The following is a 15076-nucleotide window of genomic DNA, read 5'->3' on the forward strand; positions in this document are numbered from 1 at the left end:
AAGATATTCTGGATGCAGCAATGCACGTTTCAAATGGCGGCAAAAGCCAAGTTCTTTTAACGAATTAGCATGGTCTGTGTGAATAAGAACCTTCCTGTCTTCTGCGAGTAAAATCCAGCAACAGCCAACCCACCCTGACATTACAGCACCTTATTAGAGTCCTGCAGGACCGGCCCCTACCTGACTACAACTCCACTCACCACTGACAGAAATAAGAAGCACCATCATGTTGGGTCAGTGTGTTTGTGTGAATGCGTGTGTGTGTGTGCGTAGCTCTCCCTTAATTAAAGCCACAGTGTTCTCTTTCTGCTCTCGGTGTCTGTGCATATTGGGCGTAGGGGACACTGAAACTCATTATTCCCACAGCCCAAACACTGAGGCTGTGTCAAGCCAGCATCCATCACCACAGGCCTGCACACAGTCAGCACAAAAAAAAACACATTCACGCTCACTCAGCACATTCACCAATTTGCAATTTTCCAGTGCGGGGTTGGCTGACATGTTTTTATTGCTGAAGATCACTTTCAAACGCACAGATCATGAGAGCCAACGCTCGTTAGCCTAGCGCTGCTGACTCAGATGCTAACGAGGATAATTAACAGCGCTGCGTTACGGAAAGCATTGCAGGGGAGGAGGAAGCACTGCTACTCACTACCAGCTAACAGCATCGATGTGAAAGTGAGAAGATAAATGTGTGTACCTGTGTTGCTGCTTGGAGTTGTGTGCTGTGTTGTACAGGAAGTGAGCAGGAAGCAGGAATCAAGTTTTCTTCAGATGCTTGAGATAAAAGTGCTCATTGTACTATGAAGGAACTTTCAGAACTCAAAACTTCCTCTCTAGTGCAAAAAAGAGCATCTAAAATAATAGTCATTCAGAACATCATGAGTATGTTCAATGATCTAGCACATATATACTTACAGTCATTGTCAACAATGCCTGCTCGACATTCAACAAGTTTGTCCATCAAGTCACAAGAAGGTGGATCATTTTATTTAATATACATTTAAATTATAATATGTTTTTATTTACATGAAACTAAGTTTGCACTTGTTCTTTTTAGTGTATTGTTTCCTTTAAATGTACTTCTTTTTCATAATGGTCTTCAAACTTTTCAAAATTTTACATCAAACTATTCCACAAAATGTAGCATGCTAGCAGTTCATTGTACCATGAAAATGTCCTAAATATCAGAACTCAAAACATCTTCCCTAGTGGAAAAAGGGCATTTAAACTGAAATGCAATCATGATTAAAAAATAAAAAATTTCCTTACATCTGACAAATGAATATGCATTTATAACCAACATCCACAATGCTTATACAGTGTTTAGAAATGTTACCTACCCAGTCACAATGAGGCAAAAAGGAGGAAATCAGAGAGATATTATTCCTGTTCAGAAGAAATAATGGCAAACACATCTTGTTGACAAAAATCCATGAAATCCATTTATTAGAAATTAAAAAAAATTCTTTCTTTCTTTCTTTCTTTCTTTCTTTCTTTCTTTCTTTAGGTTCCTGATAATTCCAGTCTAATCTTAAAAGCTGTGTTACACTTCAGCTCTGATTGCTTTGGGATTTTGTCATAATGTAATACATCTCACGGGGGAAGTCGTGGCCTAATGGTTAGAGAGTCGGACTTGTAATCGAAAGGTTGTGGGTTCGAGTCCCCGGCCGGCAGGAATTGTAGGTGGGGGGAGTGAATGTCCAGCGCTCTCTCCACCCTCAATACCACGACTGAGGTGCCCTTGAGCAAGGCACCGAACCCCCAACTGCTCCCCGGGCGCCGCAGCATGGCTGCCCACTGCTCCGGGTGTGTGTTCACGGTGTGTGTGTGTGTGTGTGTGTGTGTGTGTGTGTGCATTTGTTCACTACTCACTGCTGTGTGTGTGCACTTGGATGGGTTAAACGCAGAGCACCAATTTCGAGTATGGGTCACCATACTTGACAATACGTCACGACTTTACTTTACTTTACTTTACTTTGCAAAGATGCTTTTTTTAAGAGGATATGACGATTAAAAACTATACTGGACTGTGAAGTTCATGAGAAATTCTATTCACACTCATGTTCCACATGTAAAAAGAGTTTAAAGGCACAGTAAAAATGGTCAGGTATGCTTTAGGGGTGGAGCTGAACTAACCTAGCTGAACCAATATCCTGGGCCCTCGGGAACAGGTTTTGACACCTCTGTCCTATACAGTATGCTTAATTAAGATCATGTGTTAGCCTAAATGTTAGTTAGCCTGTTTTCAGCCAATAGAAACTACTCAACTGTTTGCATCTAATTACACTCAAAAATAACTGTTTATCTGAATTTGATTCCGTCATGCACAGTGTTAACTCAGATACTTTGTATAGGATTAAATTAAGTGAACTAAGTAAAACTAACCCAGCTAATTTTGTCATACATGTCATGAATTGATATATCAGCATGCATTTTCTGATTTTGCATTTACCCACAACTACCAAAGGCGTTTTGCATCTGGTCATAAAAGAAAGTGACTCTTATGCCACAGCTGTTTAGTGCTGTCTAAGTGCTCTATACTGCTCTTTCACAACAGCTAACAGATTGTGAGATGTAATGTGGGGGACAGCTGTTTCCATTACACTTGCAGTAGCACTTAAGATGACGCCTGCTTTGACAAAGAAACCACTGCAAGCTATATTAAGTGAGCTATCATACTGGACAACAAGCAAACAATGTCACTCAAACAACAAACATACAATGGAAATAATAAAGCATTGTAAGTTAATGTTTGTAATGACTGCATGGTCTTCAACATTGTGTCCTGGTTAACTTCTCACTTGATCGTTTAATGCATTATTCTTTTCCTACAGTTTTTAATTCATCAGTGCACATTATTCCAATTACAGTCAATTCTTTCTCTCTATAAATGACTCAACTTTAAAGGGTTAGTTCACCCAAACATGAAAATTCTGTCATTAATTACTCCCTCGCACATCGTTCCAAACCCGTAAGACCTTCGTTCATCTTCTGAACAAATTAAGATATTTTTGAAATCCGAGATCTCGCTGACCCTCCATAGACAGAAACGCAACTGTAATGTTCCCAGGTCCAGAAACGTATAAGGACATCGGTAATGTCACGAGTCTGCCTGTCCTTCCCTCTCTCCAATCCGGATGCACGCCCTCACCTGGTCTCCCTCAGTCATTAATCATGCACACCTGCACCTCGTCATCACCCTCATCACAGACACTTCATAAGCACTCACCCCAGCCACCACAGTTGTCCGATCTCGTTGCTACCTGCCGGACTCTACTCTGAAGCTCTCCAGTCGATGAGTATTACCTCTGATTATTTACCTTGTGTACTAACCTGCTGTTCTCCGTCCCGTCTTCCTCTCAGTCTTCAGACCCGTCTGTGTGTGATCATCTGTCTGGGATCCGACTCCCCTCCGATCACGCTCCACCCGCCTGCTAGGCAGAAAGACCCGATTAGCACTATCACCCAACACCTGCAAGATTCACGACCAAGAAGCTACTCACCTTGTCTCACGATCACCAGCACCCAAGTCCTGTAAATAAAGACACATTATTGCACTTACCTTCTGAGTCCGTCTGCATCTGTGACAGAAGATCGGACCTACACAGAATATGGACTGCGCCTACCTGCCTCCCGAAGAAAGACTCCTCCAGATCGCACAAGAGGGCCGCTCCATAGAAGAGTATTTGGAGGATTTCCTCCAGCTCGCCCACCGCGTGCCATGGAACGATGGCACGCTGAAGGTTGTCGTCTGGAGCGGCCTTGATGACAACCTGTTCCTCCAGGCACCACCTGCCTCTACCCCGGGCTCCCTGAAGCAATACCTGGAGTTGGTGCTATCCCTCGCGGGGTCCTCTTACATCGTGGAGGAGGTTTATACAGTGCAGCCACCGCCTTCGACGGCGATGAATGTTCCGCCCGCGGCGAAGAGGATACCGCCGCAAATGGCGATGAACGTTACGCCGTCCGCGGCGAAGATGGTTCCGTCCAGCCCACCTGAGTTCCCGCTGGTTCCGTCCAGCCCACCTGAGTTCCCGCTGGTTCCGTCCAGCCCACCTGAGTTCCCGCTGGTTCCGTCCAGCCCACCTGAGTTCTCGCTGGTCCCGTCCAGCCCACCTGATTTCCCGCTGGTCCCGTCCAGCCCCGCACCTCCCGTGCGCCCTCTAATGTCCGCGCTGCAAGAGCGCCCTCTAATGTCCGCGCTGCAAGAGCGCCCTCTAATGTCCGCGCGGCAAGCGCGCCCTCTAATGTCCGCGCTGCAAGAGCGCCCTCTGACGTCCGCGCTGCAAGAGCGCCCTCTAATGTCCGCGCTACAAGAGCGCCCCTTTGAATCCGCGCTGCAAGAGCGCCCTCAAGTATCCGCGCTGCAAGAGCGCCCTCAAATGTCTGCGCTGCAAGAGCACCCTCCTGCTTCTCCGCTGGTCCCGTCCAGCCCTCCTTCGTCTCCGCTGGTACTATCCAGCTTCGTGCCTCCCGTGCGCCCTCAAGCGTCCGCGCTGCCAGAGCGCCCCCAAGCGTCCGCTCCTCCAGAGCGCCCCCAAGCGTCCGCTCCTCCAGAGCGCCCCCAAGCGTCCGCTCCTCCAGAGCGCCCTCAAGCGCCCGCTCCTCCAGAGCGCCCCCAAGCGTCCGCTCCTCCAGAGCGCCCCCAAGCGTCCGCTCCTCCAGAGCGCCCCCAAGCGTCCGCTCCTCCAGAGCGCCCCCAAGCGTCCGCTCCTCCAGAGCGCCCCCAGGAGTCCGCTCCTCCAGAGCGCCCCCAGGAGTCCGCTCCTCCAATGTGGCCCCCAGAGGGGAACTTTCCCAAAGAAATTTTGGGGGGGGGGCCATATAGTCTCAGTCTGTGTGGCCAGGCCAAGGGCCAAGGCCACGGAGCACCCCGATCCGCCAAGGCCGCCCAAGGACCCCGATCCGCCAAGGCCGCCCAAGGACCCCGATCCGCCAAGGCCGCCCAAGGACCCCGATCCGCCAAGGCCGCCCAAGGACCCCTATCCGCCATGGCCACCCAAGGACCCCGATCCGCCAGGGCCGTCCGGGGACCCCGATCCGCCAGGGCCGTCCGGGGACCCCGATTCGTCATGGCCTTCCGGGCTCCCCGATCCGCCAGGGCCGTCCGGGGACCCCGATCCGCCATGGCCGTCCGGGCTCCCAGTCCCGCCATGGCCTCCCAAGGCCCCTGATCCGCCCTGGAGGCTTCCCTATTCTCCTCCTTGTCCTGGCCCTGTTCCGGCCTCCAGGACGCCCGCCCCCCCCTCCCCGATGTCACTGTTGCGGTGCGGGACGCACCTTCCGGGAGGGGGAGGTAATGTCACGAGTCTGCCTGTCCTTCCCTCTCTCCAATCCGGATGCACGCCCTCACCTGGTCTCCCTCAGTCATTAATCATGCACACCTGCACCTCGTCATCACCCTCATCACAGACACTTCATAAGCACTCACCCCAGCCACCACAGTTGTCCGATCTCGTTGCTACCTGCCGGACTCTACTCTGAAGCTCTCCAGTCGATGAGTATTACCTCTGATTATTTACCTTGTGTACTAACCTGCTGTTCTCCGTCCCGTCTTCCTCTCAGTCTTCAGACCCGTCTGTGTGTGATCATCTGTCTGGGATCCGACTCCCCTCCGATCACGCTCCACCCGCCTGCTAGGCAGAAAGACCCGATTAGCACTATCACCCAACACCTGCAAGATTCACGACCAAGAAGCTACTCACCTTGTCTCACGATCACCAGCACCCAAGTCCTGTAAATAAAGACACATTATTGCACTTACCTTCTGAGTCCGTCTGCATCTGTGACAGGTAAAACAGTCCATGTGACATCAGTGGCTGAACTTCAATTTTGCAAAGCTACCAGAATACTTTTTGTGCGCAAAGAAATAAAAAATAACGACTTCAACAATTAATCTCCCCTGAGTTACTGTCTTCTGCTATTTCGGAGAATATCACAAAGCATTATTCTTTACCCTAAGCGTAAACAATGATGATTATGCCGATGATAATCATTCTCGTAGCTTCGCAAAACTGATGTTGAGCCACTGATGTCATATGGACTATTTTACCGATGTCCTTACTACATTTCTGGACCTATGAACATTATAGTTGCGTTGCTGTCTATGCACCATCAGAGAGCTCTCAGATTTAATCAAAAACTTGTGTTCAGAAGATGAATGAAGGTCTCACGGGTTTCGAACGACATGAAGGTGAGTTATTAATGGCAGAACTTTCATTTTGGGGTGAACTAACCCTTTAATAAATGAAGCAACTTTCCTTTTGACTGATGTTACCAAGACTGCTCGCAGAGGAGTTCAGTAATGCTTTCTATATAAAAATAAAGATTTTTCAGAAACAAACAAATACAGACAGACAGATGTGTGTTTTAGAAGTAACTACAATAGATTATTTACTGAAATGAGCAGGTCTTGTGAAAGTGATGTATCAAATAGCTAGTATTCTAGTTATTGGACAATTCAGCATAAGAAGAATGTGTTGAAGTGTGTGTTGTGTGTGGCGGTGTTGATTTGACTGTGACTGGGCTGTTGGGCTCTGTTCATTATGTGCTGAGACTGGGGCAGGTCTCTCCTCACAGCCAGGATGAGGGTATTAAAGGCGAGCGTCTGACACCTCTCTAATGAAAAATAGAATCCTCCTGAAGGTTATGTAGCGGCCCATGCTGAAAATCCTGCTTCATTTCACTCTCTCCCTCTGCTTAGGTCAATCTAATTCTTTCCTCCTGATAGATATTTTCTCTTAAAGTTTTCCGTAGGTAAGTGTGTGCCAGCCTCATCATAAGGAGACACTTGGGTTTCTCTTGCTTATGGTTTTTTTTTCCTCATGTGGCTAAATATACTGAACAAAAATGGTGTAGAAACCATTTTCACTCAGAAATTGCTACTAAATGTTCCAAACAATACAATAATACAAAGAAACTGCAAGTAACGCACTGAATTAATACATTCTGAAGAAAAACTGAAATGATCAGGAATTGTCAAATGTACTTCAATAATCTTCAAAAAAACATTATCGTTAACTAAAACTAATTTGAAAAATATTTGAAATAAAATAAATCATAACTGATCAAATAAACAAACAAAGCTTATTTTACTTCAACTATTTGCCAAGGCAATGTTTCTCATTTAGTTTATTGAGGTACTAAAATAAATAAAAATGGTCACACTTTATTTTAAGGTCTAATTCTTGCTATTAACAAACTATTAACTATGATTTTTGCCTCAATAAACTCCTAATTTGCTGATTATTAATAGTTAGTAAGGTAGTTGTTACATTTAGGGATTGGTTAGGGATGTAGAATATGGTCATGCAGAATATGTGCTATACAAGCACTACAAAACAGCCAATATATTAATATTAGGAATGCTAATAAGCAACTAGTTAATAGTGACAGTTGGTCCCTATACTAAAGTGTTACCAATAAATAAAACCATATATTATTAATTAAAAAATTATAATAATACAAATGACATACACAACAGAATTATTAAAATGTTAACAAAAATGTAAGTAAAAACAGAAAATATATAAATAAAATATTAACAAAACTATATAGTATATTAATGATAACAAAAAAGAACACTGATGCACACCAAAATACAGACTGTAAGATTATTAAATTATTTAATAATACATTAATTAATTTATTTATTCCTTCGTTTGTTTGTTTAGCAAGTAGCTGTGGAATAAGTGAGATAATGTACAGTCAGAAGATTATTATTGCAAAACAAACCCCTTCAGGATGATTCAGTTTGTCAGCTGACTGTACATTATCCCTCATAAGTACATCATACAGTAACATAAATTAGATCACTTCCATTCATTAAATTAATATATATATTTTTTTTTCTCTCAAAAAAACACAGGGATGTGGTGGAAATATTTGGAGTCAGTATGTGAGCGTGACAGAGGGAAGTATGTCATTTTTGCGGTACTCAGCAGTTGGATGATGTGCGTGTCTTTTTTACAGTGCAGACAGAAGTAAGAGGTCAAGCTTTGTGTGACCCCAGACGCTGACACACGTACACTCAGCCCACAGAACCACACAGAGCCCCGGTCACCCAGCGCACCGCCTCATGGGACGCCCTGTCATCCTCACATACTGTTTCTGTGTCTTTCTCCCTCTCTTTCTCACTCTTGATCTTTGTTGTAATCACTGATGGACACAGAAAAACAGAGGATGTTATTTTAAGTTATTTTATTTCTAAAAATGATTTCTTAAAAATCGAATCAAGAAAAATGAAATATGGTGAAGTGATGAGCTGGTGTGTAAAACGTCTCACTGCCACTGTTAGATGTGTGAACTGCCCTACACGCTCTGCCCTTTGCACAGTGTGTCACACACACACACACACACACACATGCAGAAAGAGCCTCACACCACCTCTGTCACATAAGCATAACTACAGCAGTGCTGATGACACTGTACCAGTGTCCCTGCCGAAACACACTCATTTATATGTGTGTAAAAGAGTGTACAGCAAGATCTGCAAGAAAGAAGAGGAGGATACGCCGTGTGCGTGTGTGTGTGTGTGTGTGTGTGTGTGTGCGTGAGAGAGAGAGAGAGAGAGAGAGAGAGAGAGAGAGAGAGAGAGCCACTGAACACACTGTGTGTTCCAACTTGTTTTTAAGTTCGCTGTTGTATTATCACTGGAAATGGTCAACATGATGATAAATAAATGATGAGAATGAAATTAAATTTATTCTGGTCCCTGAAAAACTGAAATGTATTTTTTTATTATTATTATTTTTAAAAATGTCAAGTGGTGTAACCATTACAAAAAAAAGAAGAAGAAAAGAAACCTTCTTTACACATACAGTGTGTATATAATGTTCTATGTAATGCATGTTAATTTTCAAACATACAATTTTAAATATTCATATTGAGTACTGGATTTTTTTTTGTAAAAATATATATACAAATCTGTGTGTGTGGATGATTATATTTGTCACTTTATGCCCCACAAAAAAAAAAAAGTAAATAAATAGAATCTGAAGAATCTGAAATAATCTTAAAAAATATTTTTAAGTCAATATTTTTTAAGTTCATCTGTATGAACTTGACTGTATAAATGTGAGAAAAATATTACAATAGAATTCACACAGACAATGACTTCAATACACCTTTTCAATTCTGTAATAAAACATATAAAAAAAAAAAAACATTTTATTCCAGAAAAAATAAAAAATAATCTTTCAAAATGTTTTCCAATCATGCCTGTATGTCTTTTGTTTGTTTGTTTTGTTTTTTTGCTAGATGTTATATTAATTGATCAATAGATGTTAGATTAATAGATCAATACTTGTTTGTGAAGAAACTCCAAGTAAGAAGTGGTGTCCTGGTGGGTACTGAGAAGAGGTTCTGTCCTGTAATTAGAGAGAGTATGGTAAGACTGTTGGGTCTTAAGTATCTCAGCAGGGTGCTAAACTGTGTTTATGATACAACAGCACTCGTATGATGCAGCAAATACTAGCACTGAAGACCAACGCTCTCTCCTTTTGTCTCCTACATGAGATCCAGAGAAATGCAGGCTACTAAACACATGGTTAATTAAACCTACTGAGAGTCCTGTGTCTGAATATAGTTTTTATTGTAGTTTATTTCATTATAGTTTTTAAGACAGAATCACCTGTAGTTTCCATGAGAGGCAGATTACACACACAGTCTGTGGCACAACTAACAGTTCTGATCCGTGTGCATGCGAGTGTGTTTGTACCTGTGTGTGTGCGGATTGTTAGAGCTGTTTTTCAAGCACAGACTCCACTTGTCAGATTATGCCACATTTCCATTTGACTTTCATAAGCTGTTTACGGCTCACAGGCTGTGCAAAGAAATGGGCTCCTGAAAGTATGTGTGCAGTTTGGATCCCGTCAGGGTCTTTTACATGATGTATTTTGTATGTCAGAATTGCTGGTTGGAGAGATCACTGTAAAAACAGTCCCGCTGTTTTCTTTCCTGACATTTGTGTTTGTTTCCGGTTGTTTTGGTCCTGAGGTAAAAAAGGATGAAGTGATGTTGAATCATAAATCCATCCACTTTGCATGTGCAGTGTTTTATTCCACAGATTTATGATTTTCCTTCGTATCGGAGGATAATTACCAGTGCTGGGAATACAGTACAGAATACAAGTTACCCTATTTAAAATGTAATTAGTAGTGTAACTATTTCAAGTACTTTATTAAAGTAATGTAACTGATTACATTTGATTACTTTTTAATTACTTTTCTAAATTTCTAATGTTTTCAATTGTTAATCATTGTCAAACATTTAAACCAGACAGGGTTAACCTTACAGTAGTGCTCAACACTGACTAAGCACTGTGCGCAGCACATTTCGTTCTTGAACTTGAACTTGAACTTGATTACTGTCAAAATTCTTCTTCACTTGAATTAAGATTATAATTTAATTTCAAGCACAGTCACCACAAAATCAGACTTTAGCCTCTCTTTACTTTGAGATCATCCTGAAGTTAAATACAGATTTAAAGTCATAACAAGAAATAGTTTAATAGCTATCATACTGTTTTTGAAATCAAATCGCATGGCTATCAGGAAACACTTGCATTTAACAATGCCTTGGGGAAAAAAAGAGAAAGAAATAAAGCATATAAGCCCAAATAGCAAATAAAACAGTTATCGATGTGTCCTATTTGGTATCTTAAATCCCTGAAACGTTGGTGCCTCATATATTAGAGCAGTACAATGCAATTTATGAAAAAAAGTCCAAGTATGTGGGTACGTGGGGGGGGGGGGTCTGATGTATCCCCCTTTGTAATCATTAACATTTTCATAAGTAACTGTAATTTAATTACACTTTTTTTTCTCAGTAACTGTAACTGATTACCTACATTTATTTTGTAATTAAATTGTAACAACGTTACATGTAACTAGTTGCTTCCCAACACTGAGCTGTTTTAGCTATATTTTAGCTCAAGTGTAAACAAATTCGCAACAGGGCGCCTTCATAACCCTTGTTTCAAACAAATTCGATTATAAAGGAGCTAATGGGACTGTTTCTGTGTGTGTTGTCTGTGCTCTGCTGGAAGACCAACGCCGAGTCTAGGGGGGGAAAGTCCGGTGTGAGTCCTGGATCTCTCCTCACTGGATTAACATTTATCGAGCGGCTAAACTGGCTTCACTCACTCCAGGACAAAGACACGAACGTAATTGCCGTGGCTGTTTCGCGAGCTGATCACCAATGTTCCCAGCAAAGCCCGGCTAATAGACATTTCATTACGGATTAGAAAGTCTCTATTACAATACAAATTAAAGACGCTCTGATCTTAGCCTATAGGTCGAGCGGCATTACGGTGAAAGTTAGGTGTGTGAGAGGCGTAGAGTGCGTCGGCGCTGAGGTTGCAGTTTGCTATTGATTTTACGATGGGCTTATATGATGATTTATGGAGAGCTTGTGTCAGTATAACAGGCTGAAGGACACACAATATCATCTTCAACATCATTAAAATTCAGATGCTTCTCTGGCCTACTCATCAGACGCTCGCACCGGCAGCCACACATACACACGCCGCACACATGCGCACACATAGGCTGCACAAATAAACACAAGAGCGCATAAATTGTCTCTCACGGTAAAATGCACTCACATATTAGGCTACTCTTGGCCACTTGCGGAATATCTGATCTTATTTACAGGTGATTTTAAACATACGCTCTTCCCTCCGCCACTGTGTGTTGTGTTAGTTTATCTGGGTTGTTTTCATGCGTCTTAAAGCCGCCATTGACAGAAGCAGTGAAAGTGTTTCAGAGGCCGTCGTGAGTCTTTCATCTGCCGCTGGATTCTGTGGTACACTAGAGCCCCCTGTAGATCAAGAGAGGTACTGCAGTCAATAACGCGGTGCTGAGTACTTGAGCTGTGCATTTCTTTCATGAAAATACAGAATATCAGGTTACTGCAGATTAGCGATGATGATTTAGACCACGCTAAAAATCTAAATTAAGATGTAAGATTATAGAATTATTTCTACTAGGGCTTTATAGGCTATGCAAATACGAACGGATAGCTATGGAATTTCATTATAGTGACGTACTGATGTAAACTCAACATCAAAAATATAAATATAATATAATATAATTATAAATAGGTGTATAATTTAAATACCCTATTATAAATAAAGGAATAATGCAAATGATACATACATTTATGAAGATACTGTTGCTTCCTTGGCAATAAAAATAAACCTTTATCTTTAGCCATTTTACATATTGTTCATTTAGTCAAAATTTGTTTTTGTTTTCAGAAATATTGTTTTGCAAGCGTTCATATCATGTATTAATAATAATAGGCTAATAATAATAATTTATACAACATCTTTCAAATAGCCAATGCATAAAACGGGACAAAAGTAGAAGTACCAGAATACACACATGGACAGAAACCGCAAAACTGTCATGAGAATTGCTGGTTCACAGCTTATATACATAGTAAATATATCGAAGAATACTTCAAATGTTCGTATATAGCCTATTTCAAAGCACAATTGAAAGCAATATTGACATTCAGGTGTGTGTAATGAGAGGCGTTAACAAGCAGATGAATAATATGATGAGTACTCTCCTCAGCCTAATTACTTAAGTAGCTATTAATTTCACTCTTGTACCATCATTATTAATCACATTAGTGCGCCCACAGTCTTCTTCAGAGAGGAAAATCAGGCAGAACACAGTTCTGTCACTAGGGAATGTGGCAAAGCACAGAGCACAGTGCCATAAAATGCTTACAATTAAAACATTTGCATACTTATTGTTAAAATATATTTATTTCGATACATTTAAAGCTTCATTGAACTTGAAAATAGTAAGTCAGAGCACGGTATCATATGATGAGGTGAAATTTCCTGGAATTAGGCTACAGAAGATGTAATGTTGTTTTAACGCCATTTTTTAGGCTATAATGTTGTATTTTATTTTATTTTTCCTGCATGCTTTTAGCACGTTTTATCCAAAGGCCCAACACATATTCTATGCAAAAACGTGAACGTAAATGCTTCTACGCAAACTCGAATTCGTGCTCCTCTGAACAGCGAAAACCTCACAAGTAGCCTAAACATTTATGAATGTATTATTTTCATAAAAAGTGTTTCTGGACTTACAGTATTTTCAAACAAAAATTTTAATCTAACCCTTGAGCTTTATCATTGATAGCATCATCCTTTAACAGTTGAACTAAACCACCAGTTTATTCACTCTTTTATTATATTATATTTTTCTATATCTCCATGCTCCATGTCTCACCCTATCCACACTGTGACATGACAAAACTGAATTGATCTGGTTCTAATCAGCAAAGCTGTCTAAATGTCGCACACTCCGTGTCTGCTGGAGTCTTCTGGATCCCACATTCTCATCATCATCAGGTCAGCAGGCGAGGTCTGGTCAGCAGGGCAGAGGGCAGCGTCCACATGCTGAGGTCTGGCCATATCTGCATCTGAACCAGAAAAGAGAAGAGGATGGGAGGGGGGGGGGGGGTGACTCGGTAAGGCAGCTCTCCGACTGTGACTTGGCGCACCCCACTGGACAGCTGGAGACTGTGGGAGAGAAGAACCTGCCAAACTCTGACAGAGAGGGAATTTTGCAAGTTTCAACAATACTTTGTTTAAACATTCTTGACCCAGTTTACATACACTATACAGTTCAAAAGTTTAGATTTTTTTGAAAGAAATGAATGATTTATTCAGCAAGGATGCATTAAATTGATCAAATGTGACAGTAATTTAAAATGTTATAAAAAGTTATATTACAGTGCTGTTCTTTTGATCTTTCTATTAATAAAAGAACCCTGAAAAAATATCACAGTTTCCACAAAAATATGAAGCAGCAAAACTTTTTTCAACATTGATAATAATCAGAAATGTTTCAAAGCAGCATATTAGAATGATTTATGATCTATTTATGATGATCTATTTAAATAGAAAAGTTATTTTAAATTGTAATAATATTTCAAAATATTAAAATTTTTGCAGTACTTTGATCAAATAAATGCAGCCAGTTTTCTTCCTTTTCAAATATATAACAATTTTGCTACCAATAAGAAAATCAACTAATTGTCACCAAATTTTTATAGGCCTAAATATTGTTTATAAAATAAGACAATAGATAAAATCAACATGAGAATATGAACATGAATTAAAAAAATCATTGCTCTCATGGCTACATTTTAAGACCATTGTCAGGACACAGGAGACACAAGGGTTAGGACAACAAGTGACTTTATTCAAGTGATCGGGTGAGAGAGCCCAGGGGCTAAGTGAGATCCGAGTCGGGGAGTGGAGAACAGGGAGGCAGGCTAGCCGGTGCCGGGGAAGGAATGGCGGGCACGATGAGGAATCCAGGGAGCGGTGGAGATCAGGAGCGGTGGAGACACGGAGGAATCTCTGGGTAGAAGAGCAAAAAGGTTAGTACAGAGAGTCTGGTTTGGTTCCTATAGTGAACGGTAGACCGGACGATCAGTGAGTGCGTGGAGTGTGGTTTTGTAGGTGGCTTGATTGGAGTTCGGCAGGTGCAGGTGATTAGAACACAGGTGACTGAGATCGTGGGTAAGTGGTGACTGATGACTGCGGAGACTGGGGTGACAGACACATTGACAACCATATGAACTGACAGATTTATTGCTAAATGCATTCAGAGCAAAAATTGAGTTTCTCCATTGCAAATCTCCATAGCTTTGCTCTCAGTTCCTTATAAACACTCTTCATACAGGATTGAAGACCCTCCAAGAACCTCTAAATTCAGTGTTTTTTGTATACTTGCAATCCATAATAAATACAACTTTTCAATGACTGAGCAGGTTTTAAACTCTTCTATTCTTTTTACCTCGAGCAATGAATGAAAACAGTTCTACAGACTCTCTCAGACAGCAAAAGAGGGGGAGTCTAGGGATGAAAAAAAAAGTAGATTGCTAAAACCATCTGTAATTATCTAGCCTTAAACACACAGTGAAATGCTAACACATGCATGCACTAATGCACAAATATCTCATTGCACATAAATCTGTATGTGCAGTAAACTAAAGCCACCCTCCCATGTTAGCTCATAATGATGCATAATGCACCCTA

The sequence above is a fragment of the Barbus barbus genome (genome assembly GCF_936440315.1).
Source record: "Barbus barbus genome assembly, chromosome: 10".
NCBI classification, from domain to species: domain Eukaryota; kingdom Metazoa; phylum Chordata; class Actinopteri; order Cypriniformes; family Cyprinidae; genus Barbus; species Barbus barbus.